The sequence below is a fragment of the Schistocerca cancellata genome, chromosome 4 (assembly GCF_023864275.1).
Source record: "Schistocerca cancellata isolate TAMUIC-IGC-003103 chromosome 4, iqSchCanc2.1, whole genome shotgun sequence".
In the NCBI taxonomy this organism is placed as follows: domain Eukaryota; kingdom Metazoa; phylum Arthropoda; class Insecta; order Orthoptera; family Acrididae; genus Schistocerca; species Schistocerca cancellata.
This window is the reverse complement of record NC_064629.1, coordinates 26,565,232-26,589,002: the sequence shown is the minus strand read 5'-3', so window position 1 is coordinate 26,589,002 and position 23,771 is coordinate 26,565,232. Positions and strand designations below refer to the sequence as shown.

General features: G+C 43.2%; 1 protein-coding gene across 6 annotated transcripts in view; it reads right to left on the bottom strand.

Annotated features, from left to right (window-relative positions):
- LOC126183339 (polyhomeotic-proximal chromatin protein) overlaps window positions 1-23,771 on the bottom strand; it is a 297,294-nt gene that overhangs the window by 143,290 nt on the left and 130,233 nt on the right. For 2 of the 6 annotated variants that reach the window (XM_049925210.1, XM_049925208.1), the window contains exon 3: window positions 15,536-15,719. The exons of the other annotated variants lie outside the window; for them this stretch is intronic. The gene's annotated coding sequence lies outside the window, so the exon portion shown is untranslated. The remainder of the gene's footprint in view (window positions 1-15,535; window positions 15,720-23,771) is intronic. 6 annotated transcript variants of the gene reach the window in all.

Here is a 23,771-nt window from a genome sequence, read left to right as displayed (position 1 = left end):
GGGCATTTTATACATATGGCAACTGGCCCTTGTGAGAGGGGGAGACGGTCATCGATGACGCCATCGGTGCCTTTGTCCGTGAAATGTCCTTTGTGTCCCACTCTCGCAGTGAAGTTTGCGCTAAATTTTGAGTTTCAGTAAACATAGTCAATCTCGGAGGTATTGCGTTCTTTTAAATTTGGCAAGCTTATTTCTGCTTCCGCTACACCTTTCTGACTAATATTGTGTAACGTGGGGGGATCTTATTAACCTTCTGTCAACAACGTGGAGAGGAAGGATGTTAACAACAAGGTCGGGTGGAATCCCATGTGGGTAGTCCGTACCGCGGAGCACGCGACCCCTCCAATACTGTGAGAGTGATAGGCTAGGATACACTAGCTCCCGATAACACCTGATCTACAACGCGCATGTGCACTAAGGCAAGTAGGGCGGCCGGCTGGTTATCCAAGAGACCTTGGGTGCAGGAGGTTAATTCATTGGATACCTATCAATTGCCGACCGACGCTATTTCGGCCACATTTGGTCTACGCTTATATAATTTGAAAAGGGGCGGAGACTGCCTCTTAAGAAGGCGTAAAGCGAGTTTTTATCTGCTTTTTTAAATAGATATATTTTGCGTTTATTTTTGGTGGATTTGGATGTTGGACGTAACCTTCTGGTTACTAACACATGTAGCCGTCATAATGATCCCTATTTCCTCTGGATTATTTCTTGCTAAGAGGTCGAGTATGTTTTCGAAACAATTTACACTTCGAGTGGGCTCCTGAACTATTTGTTCACAAATTTTTTCGGAGGAAGCTTTCAGTAAGATTTCGGACCTTTTCTGTGGAGTAAAGAAACAGGGAGAAAAGTGAGGAGTAGACTTTCGCCATCAACTAGAAATCAGTATTACAGATACCGTATTGAATTAATCTGAGAATAAGTAGGCTTGTTTTAAAAATAAACATAAGATATTCCTTAGAAATAAATGAAGCGCTTACATTACCATATAACAGGAAACGACTACCAAGTGTATCAGAAGCTGATAAATGAAGAAACAACCACAACTTGCTGATAATGGGAGATTTTAATGAGAACAAGGACTAAGAGAGTGATCGGTTCTTCAGCGTAAACCTCCGCATGTAGCAGGAGCTAGAGATAGGCCGAGAACAAAGGTTTGTCCGTAACACAATCTAGAAGAAAGCAAACAGGTAATCAACATGGCAAGCGCCGAATAGGGCTGCGGATGTAACTGTTTATCAAATAAGAAAAACTGTAAAGGGCGTGGCTGCCATAAATCACTTTCGAATTGAAAGTTATCATATACTGCAAAAATTGATACAATGCTAGAACCAGACTCAGTAGGCAGGAAGTCAGGAATGTAAATTGTATTTGTTCGAGAACTGGGAGGTAAATCATGTTAAATTTCAGTATTTGGGCAAATGCAGTTCCAATTACCATTACACAGACATAAACGAAAAGAGCAATTACTTAACAAAGGTAAACTCAAAAAGAAATCATGCTCGAAAAAATCAGGTCTCAAAGGAAATGAAGCACCTATTAACAGAAATCCAGCTGAAAATTAGGATCATCATATAATATGGTGTATCAAAACTATTCTTAAATGTTTTTGAGAAGATGTGAGAGGACACACTGAAAAATTTTGTACGAGCAGCAAATGAAAACGATTGGTGTATGAAGAATTCAAACAAACTTACGTTGGGTTATACACCAAGTTTTATTAGCTACGAGGTTGACGGGACTAATAAACCCGGTAGAAAACTGTACACGTACATCTGCACCTGTACTCTGCAAACAGCCTTACGGTGTGTGGCGGAGGGATTTTGTGAGGCTAGCAACTGCCTTTCCTGGGATTAGTTTTCTTCGGTCGTTCCACTTTAATCCGCTCCGTACGCATACTCCACCGAGCGTGGTGGCGAACTGTTAGCACTCTGGACTCACATTCGGGAGGACGACAGTTCAAACTCGCTCGCGGCCATCCTGATTAGGTTATCCGTGATTTCCCTAAATCGCAAATGCCGGTATGGTTCCCCATCCTCCCGTAATCAGACGGGACTGATGACCAAGCGGGTCCAGTCCCCCGAATCAACCAACCAACGCATACTCCTTGATATTTTATTGAATTAACTGTCTCTGGTGATTGTTCTTCACTCGTGTAATAATACAGGAAAGTGTCTTTCTGTCTGCGTATTCGCAATACGTTACACTTGTTCACACATCTCCGTACAGTCGGTATCCATCTCTATGCGATTCCTGTATTTCTGGAGTCGTGTAGACACACGTTCTTCGCAGTCTATTTCATTCGGAAGAAGTAGTGCACGCCTGGTTACAGCCATGTTCCGTGGACGACCGCAAACATTTTTCCATCCATAATTGCACAGATCGTCTTATCTCACAGTGGAATAACTGCATTAACAGTTATCGTGATTACTTTTGTAATAATAAATCTTTCCTTTCTCCATCTTCTCCATCATCTTCTCGTTTTAATATGACTGCGTCTTATACATTATAAATGAGTCAAGGTAAAGGGGGGAAAGGGGGGGTCCCTAGGGATCACTGTTGGGGCAACTCCTGTTCCTTATTTATATAAATGATATGCCCTCTAGTATTACAGGTGACTTCTTTAAAACTTTAAGATATTTCTGTTTGCTGATGACACTAGCTTGGTAGTAAAGGATGTTGTGTGCAACATTGGCTTGGTTTCAAATAGTGCAGTACATAACCTGTGTTCATGGTTTGTAGAAAATAGACTAACGCTAAACCACAGTAAGACTCAGTTTCTACAGTTTCCAACACACAATTCAACAAAACCTGAAGTTTTAATTGCACAGAACGGGCATATGATTAGTGAAACTGAACAATTCAAATTTCAGGGCGTTCAGTTACATAGTAAGTTGTCGTGCAAAGCCCACGTTCAGGATCTTGTTCAACGACTTATTGCTGCCGTTTTTAATATTCGAACGGTATCAGATATGAGTGCTCGTTCGACACGAAAATTAGTATACTGTGCTTACTTTCATTCGCTTATGTCGTATGGTATTATATTGTGGGGTAACTCTTGCCATTCTAAAAAAGATATTTTTGCCTCAGAAACGGGCGGTTCGGGCAATAAGTGGTATAAGTTTACGAACATCTTGTCGACCCCTGTTCACGAGTCTGGGTATTTTGACATTGGCCTCTTAATATGTATATTCCTTACTGTTAACAGTATTAGCTCATTCCCATGAATATGCAGCTTTCACTCAGTTAATACTCGGCAGAAGTCAAACCTGCAATTGGATCGGACTTCCTTAACTCTTGTGCAAAAAGGTGTGCAGTATACTGCTTCATCCATTTTCAAGAAGCTCCCACTCGAATTCAAAAATCTTAGCAGTAATGCACGCGCTTTCAAATCCGAACTGAAGAGTTTCCTCATGGGTCACTCCTATTCTGTCGAGGGGTTCCTTGAAAAATTAAGCTGATTCTTATTGTATTGTTGACTGCGTTTACTTAAGCTTATGGACTGACTTTTTTGGGTTCATTTTTATCTGTTATTACTTTTATGTTGTAATTTCATGTACTGACACGTTCCACGACCTTAGAGATTTGCTCCTCAATTTGGTCCTACAGAACTTGACGTGTAAATAAATAAATAAATAAATGGCACTCTGATGTAATGCTCTGGTTGACGTATGTTCAAATATCTGGAGTTCTGTAAAACGTACGCGACCTACTTCTGTTGCAGAGGCAGACAATTTAAGCCTCAGAACTCTTCAGATTTTGGGAGAGCTAGCCTGGAGTGATGCATTCGACACCCCCTCGTGCTGTGAAAAGTATTCCAGGCAGTGATAGTAGAGAATGAAATCGACATTGTCAAATACATATAGACAGAGTGTTCAACTTGAAAAAAGCTCCTCATTGTGGTAGATAGTTCACAGCTCCTGCTGTTATTTTTCTTTTTTTTTTACGTAATAGCTCATTGAACAGCTCCAGATAGGATAGGTACCCCTTAAACTGAAAATAAATACACTATAGAAACACGGGCTCGGTGAAGTTTGAAGTTTATGTTGTCTACTCACGTAAGAGAACTGAACAGGAAATGCTGGGGTGATCCATTCTGGGAACTCAAACGCGAGCAGCGCCCACGGTGGGGGATGTTGCCTTTTCCGGATGAACACTGCAGCTTCCGAACAGGATAAAACTCGTATCTCGCAATGTTAACGTATTTTCTGAAAAGTAAACACTCCCCAGGCTGTAATTCATAAGGGTCTATGTATCTTGCCCTGTGGCTGCGTCTTGTGACGTAGTGGGGGAGACAGAGTGGAGGATCACCAGCTAGGCCATCAGTTTGTAGACCTATGAAGGGGGCAAGTGCATAAACACCTAGCTTCCCTCGCCCTTCACATCCTGTTAAATCCCCGGAACACAGTTTATCGTTTAACACGGCTCTGCTGCATTTGGATGTGGAACAGACAATTTAGTACTCGATTTTAACCCAATTCATTTAATGATTAACAATTCTATAACATTAGAACAATACTTTCAATAATCTACCATCTTTCCATCCAATGATCGCTGAAACTATTAGTCCTGGAGAAAAAAATCCAATAGGATCTTTCTTGTAGGAAATTTTAAGCAGTTTAATTTTTTTTTACAGTTAAACTTTTCCCTATATACCGCGGTTTTCAAGTTATTAGAGAAAAACATAATAAGTGACCTTTAAACTCAGCCCCATCTCGAGGCTTACATGCCACCGGTCAGGATTTTTAGTATGTTGTCCGTGACACTCCCTCCTGGCACAGTGCAAAAATTTAGGACCGCACGATTTTGTCTCCCAATTTCGCTTCGTTGTGTGGGATGTTTGCCGCAAGGACTTCGTTACTGGTGTTGTGTATCCGCAAAGTGCACTTCCTGTTATATAGTCCGTCGCCCCTCTGAAAGCCGACATCTCGTAACACGACCATTTTAAGATTCTCGTCATCTGCGCATTCTGTAGCGACCGTATCGTTGCTGTATGACGCACAAGAGACTCCTCCGTCGAGTTCGTGCGTGAACCGGACACTTCACGTGCTACCGTATCAATTATGTACCATCACACTTCCGTTAGTAGAAAACTACTCTCCCCTAGAATCAACTGAACGAAGCAACAACTTGTCTATGACACGGCTCGAAGTACCCCGTCGCCGATTGTGGCAGCGGACAGATGGACGACCTCATTCAATGCTTAAGAACTTATCCGCGGCCATACGACCCAGCTCGACATCCCCGCTGTGGAGTACAGATGTCCCCGCCCTCATCGCCACACCATTCCCGCTGTTGGACTCTTCACCGATTGCCTCGACTAACGACACACATCGATGGCAGTGTACGATTATGTCGGAATGCACATCCCCGTTTTAAAACAAGAGATTAAATAGGTCTCGATAACATTGTCTCCTTCTCACCAGCGATATGGGCACCCATCCGTTAACATGCATTCGCTTCTCGCAAGCAGCAGTCCACGGGCGACCTGTACATTCAAGGAAGACACTGTATCACCCCAACAATTCGTAATTGTATCGAAACAGTTTGGGCAACATTCCGTCTACACGAGGGTATGTCATTTCCCTCTGATCTCAATTCTGTTTAGCCTATCTAGGACAACAGAGAGTGAGTTGTGCGCCCCTCGGTTCCAACTTCGACTATTGTCCCCTAATTGTGGCATCTGAGCGGTCAGACTCCGTGTCACGACGCGCCGCTATCATCATCATAATATCGAAAAGTGGTGTCAGCACCAGCAGACGTCTACGAGAAGACTTGCCCTTTTTTGTCTCCCAGCGGATGTTAACGTAAGAACTGTTTTGGGACATTATTTAGAGACTAACTAGTACTGACGTGCTTAGTTCGAGGCCTACTTGCGTTTAATCTTGTCAGAAATAATAGCACGAGATAATGCGTTACCCCAAAAGACCCCAGACTAAAATGGCGGGTGGTTTTAATAAACGAACGTATTAATTATTACTAATAAAAGTTGATTTACATAGCTAGTTTAGACGGTTAATAGCTGCATTTAACGAGGACAGGCCGTAGAGCAGCAGAAGCTCAGCAAGCGTGATAACGTCCCAAGGTCTCAGATAAGTCACAGTGCTATGCGACCGCGGCTCCTGGCCAACTGGCGCCTTTAGTATTGTTCACAGGTATCAGATACCACAGGTCTCTTGAGCACAAGTGATCACTATTCCAGTATTTCCTACTCTCGCAGTATTTAGGAGAGCAAACACAAAGTACATCAATTCGTTATTAAAATACGAAATTGAATTACAAAATAGCCACGAAACTTTCACTGCCATCGGTTTCAAGCTAGTGAATATTACACAGTGTTCTTGTGAAAGCGTTTTCAGTTAGTCGGATGCTTCACAAATGATACACATAATGTAATGACTGCTACGAATACTAATCTTTTGTAATCAGGCATGTCAGTTTATTGGAAAGCTATCGTATATGTCGAAGTTGTAACTCACATAATTTATATTTTTAAAATATTTCTAATGTCATTTTGTGTCACATATTAAGTAATCATGCCTGTAGTAAGTACATTTTTTTAGCAGTCGATGAAAGCCATTATGGGGTGTATTTTCTTTTATCTACCAAAATATTAATGAATGTTTATTGTCTATACACTCCAAGCATGTTCCCCGGCGAAAAGGAAATGTTTATGGATCTACATATTCAAGAAAGTATCGAATCATTATAAAATCCGATGTAATAATGAAATGCTGCAAACTGGCATATATTTTCAGAAAATAAATTAATAAAAAATACGTGGTTACCATATTTATATTGTCGACAACGTGCAGTGAAACGATATGCAGTCAACTTTTTGCATATTTAAAATCTCTACAATTATTATTCTCTTTTAAGGAAATCTCCTTGTAAAGTGTTCATAGCACAAAATCTTGATGGAAAAATGGTGTCGTTTCTCTTTAAGTTATTATTTAGGCATATTGTAAGCAGCTCATGTGTTACAGATTTTTGTTCCTCATTAAAATCATTTATTAGATTCTTTTCAGATTTTCTACTTCGTATATTGTTAGGACAAATTTATCAGATGGTATTAAGATATAGAGGCGGTTTGACTATTACAGGTACAAACTAAAGATGACAAGCAGAGGGCAATGAAACAAGAAAATACACTCAACAAACATCGGTCTGGAAACCGATGGTTTCCCCCGATACGACTGACAACATCAACACCATACTACAAAGTCCCTGAGGATCCAGACTGCGGATATACACTCGAGGACAAGAACAACCAGTATTGTTCCGCATGGCCACTCAAGTTCAGAAATCCCAGGGTTGTTCTAAAGTACTGACGACCATCAACAGGGCTTCAATACACGTTAGATTTTAGATATCGTGACATATACAAAACAGCCTACGGGATCAAGTCGGATGGCCTGGGAGGCCACGGTATTAGTGAGCCACGACAGATACACTTGTTGTCGAAACGGAATTTACCTGTACTTAGGTATCCGTAACTACGATAAAATCAAAGGAGGGAAGTTTCTAACTTACGCCTCACGTGTGGTGTTTAGAAATAACTGGAGCCTTTGACATAACAGTGTGGTTGTGATGGGGATATGTTTGTTAGTATTATTTGCTCATTTCATCGTCCTCTGTTTAGCCCCTTTCGTTCTTTCCTACTCACTGCGGAGAATACATCAAAATTATTTATTTCCTGTCCAATACCATTCGCATATTGCGTGGGAGAGAAATGACTTCGCGGCCTTATCCGTTACCGTATTTTCAACCAGCACCACACGATGGCGGCAGCACGTTTTTTGAAGAGTATGCCTGTAGTACTGGTTGTCTCAATTTACCCAACACAATTTCGCCAAAAAGACGCCATTTCTTTCTACGATTCCCATTTTGAGTTCAAGCACAGCTACTAATTTTTGTCTTCAGAACGTTGGGTAAAACAAAGACTGCGACGAGAGGCCGCGGCCGTTAAAGCCGTCCAAGATTGAGTGGCCGGCGAGGCTAGAGGGGAAGGAGCAGGTATGCGCCCTTTTCACAGCAGGCCCTGCATTCTCACAGGGTGATTCCAAAGTTGCTTCACCGCCATACTCGTTCCCAAAAATTCAGTACCCTCCTCGAAGGCTCAGATCGTCGAAGAGACGAAGTTCTGTACTTAATCCGGCTGCTACTCTATCTCCACACTCCTAAACATTCAGCGTCATCAAATTTGATCGTTCATTGTTTATGTAAGAAACCCCTGAAAACTGAGCGAAAATGGTTGTTTTCAAATCGAGGTATGTCTATCCTCTATCGAGAAAAAAATTAAAAACTTTGCAACATCTGTGGTGCCCTAACCCTGGGCTTACGTGGCTGAAAGAAGTATTGCCGCATCGTGTAAATGTCGAGTAGCAACCGCACCAAACATCAGCCGTTTATAATTTGTTAGTTTGATCTTCCATCGATGACAATAGCTTAGCAAATTCCCTTTTTACTTAAACTATCGGTCGTGAACACAGACGTCCGCGATGTCTTCGTACCTGCAGAATTGGTATAAGCCCCTACGTGAACCTCAACTCGTCAATACCGAAAGGAATTTTACCTGCATCGCAGTGTAACACAAACGTTGAGAAAGTTTTACGACATTCGGAGCACGTGCTAGGAAACTTAGGTTTTTGAATAATTTATTAACTCGAAGAGAACGTCCACCAGCAATAAGTATACAACGCCTTAGCCAAACCACCACCTTTGTTCATACAATGAGATGGCAAAAGTAATGGGATACCTCCTAATATCGTGCCGGACTTCCTTTTGCCTGGCTTCGTACAGCAATTCGACGTGGCATGGACTTACGTCGTTCCAAGTCCCTGCAGAAATACTGAGCCACCATGCCTCTATAACAGCGGAAGTGTTGCTTGGGCAAGATTTTGTGCACGAACTGACCTCTCGATTACGTGAGATAAACGTCGATAGGATTCACGTCGGGCGATCTGGGTGGCCAAACCATTCACTCGAATTGTGCAGAATGTTCATCAAACCAATCGCGAATAATCGTGGCACGGTGACATGGCGCATTGTCATCCATAAAAATTCCATCGTTGTTTCGGAGCATGAAGTCCAAGAATGACTGCACGTGGTCTCACAGTTGGACCAGAAGACCCAGTCCATTCCATGTAAACAAAGCCCACACCATTATGGAGCCACCACCAGCTTGCAGATTGCCTTGTTGACAACTTGGGGTCCATGGCTTCGTGTAGGGTCTGCGAAACACTTTAACCCTACCATCAGCTCTTATCTGATAATCGGGACTCATCTGGCCAGACCACGGTTTTATAGTAGTCTACAGCCCTACCGATATGGTCACGATCACAGGAGAGGCGCTGCAGGCGATGTTGTGATGTTAGCAAAGGCACTCGCGTCGGTCTTCTGCTGCCATCGACCATTACTGCCAGATTTCGAGCTCCGTCCTAACCGATACGGTCGTCGTACGTCCCACATTGATTTCTGCGGCTATTTCACACAATGTTGCTTGTATATTAGGACTGACAACTCTACGCAAACGCCGCTGCTCTCGGTCGTTAAGTGAAGGCCTCTGCCTCGTTATGACTGGGTGTTGTGTGATGTCCTTAGGTTAGTTAGGTTTAAGTAGTTCAAAGTTCTAGGGGGCTGATGACCATAGATGTTAAGTCCCATAGTGCTCAGAGCCATTTGAACCAAGTGAAGGCCATCGGCCACTGCGTTGTCCGCGGTAAGAGGTAATGCCTGAAATTTGATACTCGAGGCATACTTCTTGACACAGTGGATCTCGGAATATTTAATTCGCTAACCGAAATGCAATATCCTTTGCGTCTCGCTTCAAGTACCATTCCGCAATAAAAGTATGTTAATTCCCGCGGTGCGGCCATAATCACGTCGGCAACTTTTCCAGATGAAGCACCGGGGTAGGAACCACAGCTCCGCCAATGCTCTCCCTTTTACACCTTGTTCATATGCTATCCCATGGCTTGCCAGCTCAGTGTATACCACAGCTGATCGACAGCACGCCTGGATTCACAGAATCATCGAAAGATATCTAGCTTATGCTCGATATGCAATTTCTTGTGATCGAATACATGTTGATTTTGTTTTACATACGGTTTTGTTGTACACAGTTTGAACGAGGTACGTCGAGACGTCAGTATCCACACTTTCCCCAGTGTCAGGTTTGGCTCCTAATCGTGATGCGCACTGTATACGAATCTCGCCGTTGGCGCCCATTCAGTTCGCCGCCACAAGCGACTACTAGTAACAGTGATACGTTCTGTACACAAATCGTATAGTTGTGGCGTTTCTAGCGCCCCTCTCACCTTGCCGATCCAAGCGATGGCTTGTGTCGCTTGAGCCTTAATCCGCCCTGGGTACGCTGTTAAAAATCGTGGGTGAATTAAATGAATCCGAAACAAGAACTTGTGGTTTGTCTCAGCGTACACGAGTCTATCATTAACCGTATTTATTAGTCGATCTAGTTGCTGGTGACGCTTTAGTACTAGTTTTCTTGAGCTATCGTTCGACTGACGATATACCTGAGACATTCGTGTAGTAACACTTCAACTTATTTCTAGTAGGTGCTCTGTACTCAACAGGTGCAGGTATGATGTATTGTAAATATTTTCAAGAGATATTTCATTGTCTCCAGTTGTTTGCTGGCGGTTTAAAATAAACGCCTGAAATGAGTCTGTTACAGCAGATCTATACTGCACTTTCACATTCGTTGGCTTCACAAACCAAATTTTCACCTTTCAGTCTAAGCGTACACTATGTACGCTACAGATCTTCTGTCACCGCAACCACAATTTTAGAGGGGGGGGGGAGGGGTGGACACTAACCTTTAATCAGATCAGCCAGTACGAACAATTTGTAATAACAGAGTACTGATTCTGCCCTCTTTGTTTAGAAATTTCTACAGTTTAGATTTATTTGCGGACTAACAAACGTCATTGGCCAACGGTGCGAATACTCCAATGTCGGTTGTAACACGAATGTTCGGCACGTTCCAACGCGCCGGCTGGTGTTTTGCAGGCAGCTGAAGGCGCCACGTGTGCCGGCTGCGGCGCAGCTGGCCACCAGCCCATTAGCTTAACGACCAGGCCGCGTGGGAAGCCCACACAGCTGCCACAAGGGACTGCAAGCTCGAAAATCGTGCTTCCAGCTCTATGTATTTTTCTTATGTAAATTTTCGCATGTAAGCCTCCGTGCGCACATCCGTAATTATAACAGTCCATTCGACTAAAGAAAACTAGGAGAAAATATTCGCATAGTGGAAAATTTTTATACAGTAGTAAGAGCGAAGTGTCGACAACAACATACTGAAAGTCCAAAAGTTTCCGCACTACATGGGATGGAAAAATCAATTTTTAAAAACGTTTTAATGGTATGAAATTAATGTTTATTAAATGAAGTTTGTTAAGAACAGATAAAATGTGTGTACCTCTCGTATGACAGGATAAATTGTGTTCCCGGGATGTAACAGGGTGGAGTGTTGAAACGTGAGAATGTATGTCACTGGATTGTGGAGCATGCACTTTCCTCCTGCATATGCCTGCCAACTGCAGAGCGATCACGCGATTACCACACTCTCTTCCGCACTACGTCACTAATACATGGTGTTTCACAAAGGTATTCAACCCTTTTACTGGCGATGCAGTAGCAGACATGCCCAAGGTGGTGGTTATTATCGGCATAGTGTGCTGACAGTACATGGAATACAGCTAATTATATTACTAACGCCAGAAAATCATGTAGATAGGTACTACATAAATCTCTTCACGTTGTTCTGCACTGCTAGAGGGGAAACTTTCTTAACCATCCTACATGACAGTGTAGCGTTCTTCCGGGGAAGGTAACTTCCTCCTTCAAAAGCGCTGCTCGCTTTTCAGTTTATAGTCTGTACTTATACACAATTTCCTGTCCAGTTCTCTTGTGGCAGTGGACAAACTAACTTCACTGCTCCGGTGTTTATATAGTGTAGTTATTTTCCGTTTATTGATTACTCATTCGCTGTTCTTAACTGCGTTACTAAGTAAAAAAAAAATCTGAGCAGTCAACTGTTACCACACTGAGGATCTTGCTACAAATGGAACATGCTATCAATCTGTATCTGACAATGTCCATTTTACTGTCTCCAGTGTCAATGGCGGGAATACACGCCACAGCATGAGTATGAAGCGTATCAACACAGCCTCAGCTCTCAACATCTGATGAGGCCCAGAGGCTTACATTGGTTCCGTCTGCGACAGAAGTAGGACATCTAGATGTTGTGGAATTTCAGATATTTCGACGTTACGTCAAGCACAGCCTTACAGCAGATTACTATTCTAGACCTGAACGTGATCAGTCCTATTCCGTCAGAAATATTCACACCACCCTTGCAAGATATTCTATGGATATGTGGTTACGTGGCTCACTCAGTGCATCTAACTACAAATGCCAGAAATTCCTGAATGAAAGATTTATGCAGTCTACCGGTAACATAATGATAAGAAGTGCAGTAACTTTCTGGTCACTCACTACATCACCACGAAGCTACTGTAACACGGTTACACGTCTTCTCAATTCGCTGTCGACGATAGACAGCTGCAAGTTACTACATTTACCAATCCAGTCCCTTTCCCACAAACAACACGTCACAAGCATCATCACTCAATTTAAAGATTTTTTGGCCAATGTTTATAATAACGCATTTTACATAAAAGTTCGCTTAACAATTGCAAATAAGTACGCTAAAACCTAGACAATTCGAGCTAATTGGGACCGAGTACAGATTAAATCTGAGGAAACTAATTATACGAAGGACGACAATTTTAGACACATTTTATTCAACAATAGTATTATTACAGTAAACGAAGGTTTTTTTTCCATCAGTAACGCTGCTATAGTTTCATGGTGGGGAAAGATAATTCATATCATCAGTTTACAGTCTTATGAAGGAAGAAAGTGCAACACAATCCAGCGATATATCATTCCTGACAGGTCTACCCACAAATACCCTCCACCCTGTTACACCCCCAGAACACAATCTATCCCTTAATACGCACCTACTGCACTTACATGTAATACAAACATTTAATATTTGTCCTTATCTCACTTTATTTAACACTAATTATATACCATTAAACATTATTTTTAATTATTTCCGATTTAATTATCCCCCTCCAATGCGGAAGCTGTCAGAAAAAGTGAACGTGACCTTTTGTAGGTAATTTAATGTAGTTTAATTTTGTACTGGGAAACATTTTCTTTAAAAGCAGCTGTTTCCTAGTTATTCACGAAAAATATAGAAAAGAGATCTTTAATGCTCCTTGTCCACATGTTCACAACCCATGCGTCCCGATTTTTAGTATGTGGTTCATTACACTCCCTCCCACCACTTCACAGAAATTTGCAAGCTACACGAATTTCTTCCCCTATTCGACTTTTAGTCTTCGTTGGCTGAGCATTAAGCTGAAGTAGATTAAATCTCGGACTATTATACACTGAAGCGCCAAAGAAACTGGTACAGGCACGCGTATCCAAATACAGATATATGTAAATAGGCAGAATACGGCGCTGCGGTCGGCAAAGCCTATATAAGACAAGTGTCTGGCGCGGTTGTTAGATCGGTTACTGCTGCTACAATGGCAGGTTATCAAGATTTGAGTGAGTTTGGAAGTGGTGTTACAGGCGGCATACGAGCGATAGAACACAGCATCTCCGAGGTAGCGATGATGTGGGTATTTTCCCGTACGGCCATTTCACGATTGTACCGTGAATATCGGGAATCCTGTAAAACATCATATCTCCGACATCACTGCGGGCGGAAAAAGATCCTGCAAGAACGGGGCCAGCGACGACTGAAGAGAGTCGTTCAACGTGACAGAAGTGCAACACTTCCGAAAATTGTTGAAGATTTTAAAGCTTGGCCATCAACAAGTGTCACCGTGTGAACCATTCAACGAAACATCATAGATATAGGCGTTAGGAGTCCAAGGCCCACTCGTGTACTTTTGGTAACTGCACGACACAAAGCGTTACGCCTCGCCTGGGCCCGGATTGGAAACAAATTGCCTGGTCGGACGAGTCCCGTTTCAAATTATATCGAGCGCATGGACGAGTACGTGTATGACGACAACCTCACGAATCCATGTACCCTGCATGTCAGCAGGGCACTGTGCAAGCTGGTGGAGGCTCTGTAATGGTGTGGGGCGTGTGCAGTTGGAGTGATATGGGACCCCTGGTACGTCTAGATACGACTCTGACATGTGACACGTTAGTAAGCATCCTGTCTGATCACCTGCATCCATTCACGTCCATTGTGCATTCCGATGGACTTGGGCAAATCCAGCAGACAATGCAACACCCCACACGTCCAGAATTGCTACGGAGTGGCCCCAGGAACACTCTCCTGAGTTTAAACACTTCCGCTAGCCACCTAACTCCCCAGGCACGAACATATTGAGCATATCTGGGATTCCTTGCAACGTTCTGTTCAGAAGAGATCTCGACCCCCTCTTACTCTCAGAGATTTATGGACAGCCCTGCAGGATCCGTGGTGTCAATTTCCTCTAGCACTACTTCAGACATTAGTCAAGTCCATGCCACTTCACATCGTGTTGCGACACTTCTGGCCACTCTCACGGGCCCTAAACGATATTAGGAAGGTGTACGAGTTTCTCTGGCTCTTCACTGTAAATGAGGTTTGTATGTCAACATGAGTATAAATGTTTGACGAAGGTGGTCTTCCCCGAAGTTCCCGATGGCGAGAAATCGAAATGTGCATTCAGTCTTTCGGTTAGGTTGGTTAGTTGGTTGTGTTGTGGTGGTAGGAGGGGGGGGGGGGGGGGGGCAAGAGACCAAACAACAAGGTCTGTTAAAAGCGAGAAGGGTAAAAACGTAATGGACATCTTTTGTAACGTCAGTATTAAAATAAAATGAAGGAGATATGGAAGTCAAGAGGTGGGCGACACCAGGCTCTGCATGTGACAGAAAATATTCCATCCACATCTCTCCCACCCCTGATCCATTAGTCAAGAGCGCACATTATTCAACAAAGTGCGACGCCCAGAACATAAAACTGGGCGCAGAAGCAAGGAAACAATTCGAATCGAAAAGCAAGTAAAATAGAGTAAAAGAGGGACGAAAGAGTAGCCCTGTCCAGGAGTTGGGTCGGAGATCGCCCAGGCCTAGCATACAGCGTGAGACGCTCCATCCCCCAACCACCCTGTCCCTGGCTCCGGTACCTTGTAACTGAGAATAAAATCCACTTTCAACGGCCGCGCTGGATAACCGCCACGATTCGCTTGGGCGCGCGCGTGTGTTTGGTTCCATAGAAATTACCGTAAATTTCCCGTAAGTTACACTTTCACGGGGAAAACTATAAGGCAGTTCAACCACCCGTGAATCGTCGCCAATATGAGATGAATTGAGTCCAGGAGGGCCAAAACAGAGAGGGGCACGACATTTCACCAAGGTATGAACTACTGTCTGCAAGGCCCTACAACCACAATATGGGGGTGGCTTGTTACACAAAAGAAAACTGTGGGTTAACCTTGTATGGCCGATGCGGAGACGACATAGGACCGTAGATTCCTTCCGGCAGAAGCGGAAGGAAGAGCCCCATGCTGCAGCAGTCTCGTTGATTGTGCGGTGTTTGCTACATGGGGTAGCAGCCCACCAGACGTCGTTCCATTTCCGAGCGGGCAAACAGCTCGTGTTCACCCGCAAGTCCGCACCTAGGGTCCGCAAAGCGAACGGCGATTTAGTACGTGCTCCTGTAGAGAGTCGGCTACATTAAGTATGAGAGGCGTTTTGTAATCTAATGAGCATCCCAGTAGATCCATTACTCCTGCAATTAACTGAATAGTGGTACCTCACAATTTTGTATTGATGGTAAAAATGCATTTTTCTCAGCCCAGTTCCGGGCAGACAACTCCCCTGCGCTTTGGAGGACGAAACGTGCATTCGATTTTTCATTCTCGTTTTAACTCTGAATTGACTCAACGTTTACATTTTTGTAGTACTTTGAGACTATATACTCACTCATAGATCTGGCTTAACAGTATCGGTTATGGTTACATATCATATCAAAAACTGACAAGAAAATTAAATAAAAAACAAGTGTTGAATTGTGCAGTGGTGAAATGGACGGGCTGCACCTTTAGATGCTTTTAAAGTAGCGGTAACGTTTAAACCATGTACTGAACCCATCTTCAATATAAGCACTTACAACAATCTCGTTATTACCTATGTGTCTTTCAACACTTTCGCTTCACCTTCTGCCATTTCGAGTATTTAAGCTAATTTAACCTCTTTTGTAATTTTTTTATAAAAAGGTTACAGTACTCTTTAGCTTAGCATTGCTATCCCACATTAAGGCTTACTAACACGTTGCAGGGAGTGGCCGAGAGAAAGTCTAATGTCTGCTACTAGTAGGGGCGGGTAGGGGCAGTTCTGGGGAGATATGTGAGCGGGTGAAAGTTACTGCGATAGTGTGACGCGCTGGTTTACGGAGCTGTTTTTCTGAGCCTCTCAGTTGATGCTTTAGAATCAGGAACAAAGGAATTTAAAACAACCGGCCTCAGGGGTTCGCGGTAACGTCGCTTCCTCGGATCCACCTATCCTATCTGATCAAAAGTATCTGGACAACACTATGTAATGCCCAGTTGACCACTAGACATCGTGAGAGGCGATACTGCCAGTACAAGAGACCGGGGAGGGGGGGGGGGGGAGAGATACTGGGTACTGTGTTGTCAGTAGATATACAGTAACAGCAGAATGGCAGAGCTCGGTGACTACGAACGACAACTAATCATACGAGTAACACATCCACCAAGAAAATTTCAGTCCTTCTAAGGCTGTGAAATGGAAATGCGAAGGAACGTCAAAGCTAAACCAACACCGAGCAGATTTTATGTACCGACGAACAGGGGTGACTAATGTAGTGCCTACATAACCTATAAATAGTTTGCTTGTGGTCCCCTCGTAAAAAAGGTCACAAATCAGAATTTCATATATAAATTATGATAGCACTGTAGATTATTGGAGGGAGGGAGAGGGTGGCTTACGTCGGAAGCTCCGGGTTTTTCGCCAGTTAACGGGATCGCTAAATCACTAATTACCGAGGTATGAATAACGGTTTGTGAGTAGAGTCGTGTTACCCTGCAAAGAGGAGTGGCGGAGAGAAGGCGGAAGGAAATGGCAGTTTCCTGTGCGGTTGCGTCACAGCCGGCTGCCTGTGCACGTTGTCGGATCACGTACGTGGAGCTACTACAGTCCGAGAGCCCTGCCAAAACCCACGGTGTTCACCCCTTGTTCCTCTTTGTTACGGGCGCACACTACCAACATACAATTCCAGTAGAGCTAATGCGTAATCCTACGTGGTGGTGACTCATCAAACGCGATGACTAATCTCACCAACCCGAGAATTGCAATGTATCGTATGTGACCTGACGGAGAACCTTGACTCTCAAGTGAGGTCTGGCCAAGATTATATTCGGGTCTCCCAGACGCTACGCTTCAGAGTCCGATCCGGTAACAGGATAATTTTTCTAGGCTAACTTCCGCGGTGCATGTGGCAGGTACCCCCAAACTTACGTTATGATCGTGGGCTTCGTCTAGGTACAAACTGGAACGAACTAAGGTCCCTCTGAATGTTATGCCTTTTTTTAGGAGGGGACCCAAATCTCATGTAGGCTTCACTTCCAAGTTGTTTTTTCACTGTACTCTTTCAACAGCATCCACTTCTAATTCAGGAGCTTTACTTCCAAACTCCGAGGAAGTATCGCAAGGTATGCAGGAGTCCTGTGAAATTTGGAAGACAGATGATGAGGTACTGGCGGAAGTAAATCTCTGAGTAGTTCGGTCGGTACAGCACTTTGCTGCGAAAGGCAAAGGTCGGTCCCACGTTCGAAACCTGATCCGGTTTTAATTTTCCAGGAAGTTTCAAATCACCACACACTTGGCGCTGCAGAGCGAAAATTCATTCTGGAATGTTACTCTTCATGCTTTACTGAAAGCAAACCACTATCCAACTTTGTGCTGTCACAGACCATCAGAGAATACTAGCAGCGGAAGCTAATTGGCTGTATGAGAAATTTACGGAATTTCTATTTCTATCGTTCTTTTAGAATTGTGTTCTCGGCTGAAATACAGGAAACAAACGCACATAATCTTATTTCGTTGTCATTGTTGCTATTTATACAATACTATGCCGTTCGATTGCAATGCAGCTTAGACTATTCCAGGACATAGCTATCTCAAATGTACTCCATTCTCTACCAGGATTCGTAGAGAACAATAAGAAATTGTGGGGGGCCGGGAGGGGGGGGGGGGTGTAAGTATAGGCTACCTGAATGAAAAACCAGTGTTTTTTAAGTACCTACAGTGGTTATAACGGCTGATCTATGTACTGCAATGCAGGAACTCCCCTCCGATACCGGTCGGTACGCCACGATACATTGAAATCCCGAAATAGGCGACGAAGATATCGCATCAGAAGAGAAATTATCAGATTTAACATCGTGTGGTATGCCGGCGCTCCCTTTTTACGTTTCGGGAGAGTAAATCTAGCAGGCAAGGACCTGTCGCTTATTTTAGCTTCTAAATTGAAACTGATAAGCGATATTAATGTTTTCGGTGTGCTTATTGACGCCACATTGTAGTTACCTGTTACAGGAAAGTAGGGGGGACGGAGTTATTACTGTGCTCTAGCGGTAGTGTCACAATTCAGCTGTGTTATCTCCGAATCACCAACGATCACGGCCCAGAATAGTAGTCCTCCGTGCAAGTGGGGGTTGCTCAACACCAATATACGCAGTGCGTCACCGAAATACTTCCGATCGTGCGTAGAGGACCTAACCAAATACTGCAAGGGCAGCGACCGCTCGCGCCATGACATTAAGTGAAATGTAAGAAGGCTCGCTGATCTCATCATACTGCATACTTTCTGCTAAGTACCACGTTCTCGACAGTTTGCTCTTTTTTATTGTGCTACGACCTACATATATAATCCTAGTGGATAACGTCGGGGCTGATGTATATAGAGAAGCGACAACGCTAGAAAACTGCAAGGCCATCAGTGGATGGACGACCCTCAACAAATGTAGCGTATTGTCTACAAATAGAAAGAAAGACCCTCCACTGCGTAATTAAACGATTGGAAGCGAGCCACTGAAAGTTGCCACAATCCTTAAATATCCCGGACATTGCGTACGGAGCGATTTAAAATGGAACTAACATATGAGACTAATAGCAGGAAAGCAGATTCAATTTATAAGAATCCTCAGAAAGTGTAGGCCACGTACGAAGGAAGTTGTTTACAAATCTCTCGTCCGATCACTATTTGAATGTTGCTCATCAGTCTGGGATCCGTACCAGATAGCTCCGATAAGAAGATCGAAGCATTTCGTTGAAGATTCATTTAGTAAGCACCAAAAGTGTCACGGAGATGTCAAACTCCAGCCATAAGCGATACGAGAGCACACTGTGGTCCCGAGAGCGTTCATTACAAAAAGAGTCTTTATATATATATATATATATATATATATATATATATATATATATATATATATATATATATGTGTGTGTGTGTGTGTGTGTGTGTGTGTGTGTGTGTGTGTGTGTGTCGCAAAAAGGCGGGCATGACGAGAATCGAGCTCAAACTGTGGCTTACCAATACCAATAATCGTTCTTCCCGGCGATCATTCGTGACAATCAGGTAAAGGATGAAGTGGCAGTGGTACATGAAATAGCTTCCACCACACATCACCAACTGACTTGCAGCGTGTCCATGTTTGCAGGAATTTCATACTCGGCTGTAGCCAAATGCTGTTTCTCGATATTTGGGTTGCATTTATTGCGATATCATCATCTCACATTCGCACGGTAATTTTGGTATGGTTGGATTACATGTAGCTAATAGCTTGTTTACCACTGCTGGATATACTGCACGCTTATTGTTTAGATTTTGATATCAACAAGGGACATAACGAACCGCATGAGAACATCTGTATCTTGTGCTATAGGGATACTAAGCTGTTGCGACACTTTCGGTGCTGGCCTGTCGTTTGATGGTACTTCACATTTCGCCAGTTCGGGACTTATCTGGAAGGCTCTGAGATAGTTTTAGAATTCAGACTCAAAGCCAAGCGAAAGTGATAACCTGCAGTTGTGTAAGTGGAATCTCATTACACCATGTTCGCCTGTACTAATTACATTTTGGTCGAATGACTCCAGAAAAGAGTTCAGATTAGATATTTCTTCGTACTGACCTACGGGGCATTTGAGATTTCTGCTGGGGATAGGTTTGCAAATTTTACTTCCATAAAAAGACAACCGAATCAAGTGAGTTCCTGTGAAACATCAACGCATACTCCTGAGATGAGCAAGACTGAGGAAGCAAGTTGTTGCTCAACACCAACAGACGCATAGCGTCACCGAAATACTTCCGATCGGGCGTAACCAAATACTGCAAGGGAAGCGACCACTCGCGCAATGACATTAAGTGAAATGTAACAGGGTTCGCTGATCATCTCATACTGCACACTTTCTGCCACGTACCAGGTTCTCGACACTTTGCTCTTTTTTATTGTGCTGCGACCTATCCTACAATACTTCATACTTTTAGGCTGCGTACCTGTAGATAACCCGTCTCCAGTTTCTGAAGTAATTATGAATTCATTTCCGTCACCTGCGAAACCTGTATATCAAACTGGTTAATACTCCAGATTTGATCCTGACGGCGCACGATATTTAACAGCCCTCCTTCTAGCATAGCGAACTAAATAAAAATTATTTAATTTTATAACAAGTTGTCCTTCCACGCTGCAAGATACCCAGGTATTTTGAAAAACGAAACCTTTACTGTCTCCTATGGAAATGTTTAATCTACAAGCTTTACGCCATTAATTAGCAATAGTTTGGAAACTTGTCACATTACATTCTTCATTACGTGGGCAATTAGCTTCCTCCCCATTGTCGCAGTTCTCTTTCCAAGAGATCTTAGGCTCTGGTTACTACAAGAGATATTTTCTTCTCCTAACGCGTTAGTATCGGGACATACCTGCTAGCACTAATTATCTCAGTGGCTTAGGGAGTCTCAAATACAAATCTAAATGTCGAGGTTACCATTTTCCGCAGGTCCCGGGACTTTTTTTTTCCCTGCCACCTATCACTACTTCCACCTTGTGCAGTGATTTAACGTGAAAAATTAAGCGCTGCCCGGTAGATCCCAACCCACGTTAAACTATAGATTACCCACGACTAATCTGATGAATCAGTTCAAAGGTACGAGGAAGGCAAAGAAGGGCGTAACGTTCCAGTGGAATCATTCCTAGCAAAACAGGGTGGGGTTCAACATTCGGGATAAGGACAGCTTTATCTTATGAGTGCCGTTCTCTTTTTCCTCCAATAATTCACCGAGTCGATGCTCGGGAAACATTCCTTGTGTTGGCTTTCACGATGTTCATCTTATAGGTTGACAAAGTAGAATCAAGACAAAGATTTGCACCACAAATGGGACCATTTTAACATAAATAGTAAACCGCATTGCTTTTAGTCAGACTACCGAAGTAGCTGAGACTTTAGATCCCGAGTCACGAATCCGTTCCGCTTCCGATAGAAGTGGCCGCCAGAGTCTCAGAGCTTTCCCTGGCTGTCGGCTAATTATAAGACAGATATGATGGCGGCTGGCTGGAGGGGAAAGATAGTTCCCTAGAAGAAATAACTCAGGACGGGGTGGGGGCCGAAGAGGGGCGCCACATGAGATATGAGTGGCCGCCACACGATGCCCGCCTCTGACTGCGACAGAGGCTCTTCCAAAGTCATACGATGAATCGAACGAAAATTTACGTTATATGACATAGCAGGACGTCACCTACCATTCCCCCTAGTATTTTTAGCAAATTTTTTAACTATTCGAAGAACGGCAACTAAAATAAATCCTGCCCTCAATAGCCTGCAAATGCAAAGGGATACACACTTCGTAATGTGTGTGTGTGTGTGTGTGTGTGTGTGTGTGTGTGTGTGTGTAGAAAGGGGGGAGGGGGTTGCCCAAGAGCTTGACCATGCGAAGCGACACGGAATTTTAAAAGTACTCGTAAATGTTGTACGATCTTCCTTTGCGACAATGTAGACAAGCTGTCGACACGACAGGATGAGATGCCTACTTTAATTTTATCTCCCGACTCTCAAATACATACGGTAGGTCGCTATCGTTCCCGCAACCAAAAAGTTTCTTGTTTGAACAAAATATTAGTTCAGGTTTTCCTATGGCACTTGGTACTACACAAATACTGAGTTGGTTTTTTTTAACCGCCATACTACCAATCAATCTCTACTCACGCCACAAAGATGACACAGTAGAGAATTCAATGCAAAAGGAAGACAAGTTTAACGTCCGGTTGACAGCAAGACCCTTAGACCGCATAGTGGAAATAAATCTACTGAGTCCCTTTGAAAGGAATCATCTCAGCATTTGCATTAAGCGATTCAGGTAACCACGGAAAATCTAAATCTTTGTAAGGCTAGAAACTGAAGCCCAGTGTCTTAACCACTGCATTGCGTCGCTCGTTAAAAGTTCTAAGCAATTACAACAATAGTAAACATAGATCATTACACTGTAAGCTACAAACTATTTGCGTTAATTTACTAGCAGTGGCGGTAATTTATGTTTCTGAACACAATCACATGCGTGTCAATTTTTTACCACTAATGGAAGTGATAACAGACTGTAAGGGTGCTGTCAACACAAACACCGAAGTCATTCTTTTCACGGAACCTGCCTGGTCTCTTCACACCCAACCCACCGATCTCAACACTACAACAGTCATTTAAATGACGTCGCAAAGCAGGTCCATGGTGCTCCGGCGAAACATACTTGGATCACCTGCATTGTTAAAACGTCTCAGTTTACAAACACACAATACACAATATATTTCCAACATGTAATTTGCAACATGGTGTATTTTATCCCATGCTTTCTCGGAAAGAGTGGATCGTACAGCTTTTGAGAGCATTTTTGTTTCACAATGCAATTCCACAGCACATTAAAGAGGCTGGTAGTGAATTTCCAGAGATTATGTGTAAATAATTTTGTGCCAATGAACAATCAATGTGAGTTACATTAACAGACCAGCAAAAAGAAATGATAATGCATAGTCGAAAACGGATTATATTGAATTCTTCGACACGTTAAGTCAACTCAAAACCAAACTGTCACCTTTCAACTTAAAGACTTTGGACTACACTCTAGAACCTACATTCCAAAATGTACATATGGTAAATAAATAACGTCTGTGTTCTGTTCCCTTCCTGTTTGCGCACGTATTACGTCATATGCCCCATCATTACGTCACCGTAGGGTGTCGGTAGGTTCAGTTGAGTATTTTTTTTAATCAACACACTGTTGTCACTTAAGGCTCCTCACAAATTGGGAATACGCTGGCACCTAAAGGTTCTTGTAATTGCAACACAGTAACGTAGTCACGTTATCTGGGAGGCCTCTTGTATGTCTATCATGTCTGATGCGATCAACTAACAAAATGACTGGACCGTCCCCTTGTATCCCTTATATTCGACAACGGAGTATTTTTTTTTTTTTTTTTTTTTTTTTAAGGCGGAAGCTAAAATCTGGTACTGCAGTATCAGCGGCTGCCTAGCAACCGCTGCGTCCTGCAGTTGTTTGGTACGCGCGACCAAATCAATGTGATCACCAAAGGGCGCGCAGTTTGTATAAACAGTATACTCACAGACGACCTAGTAAGCATTAAAGCATCTGTATTTTATGG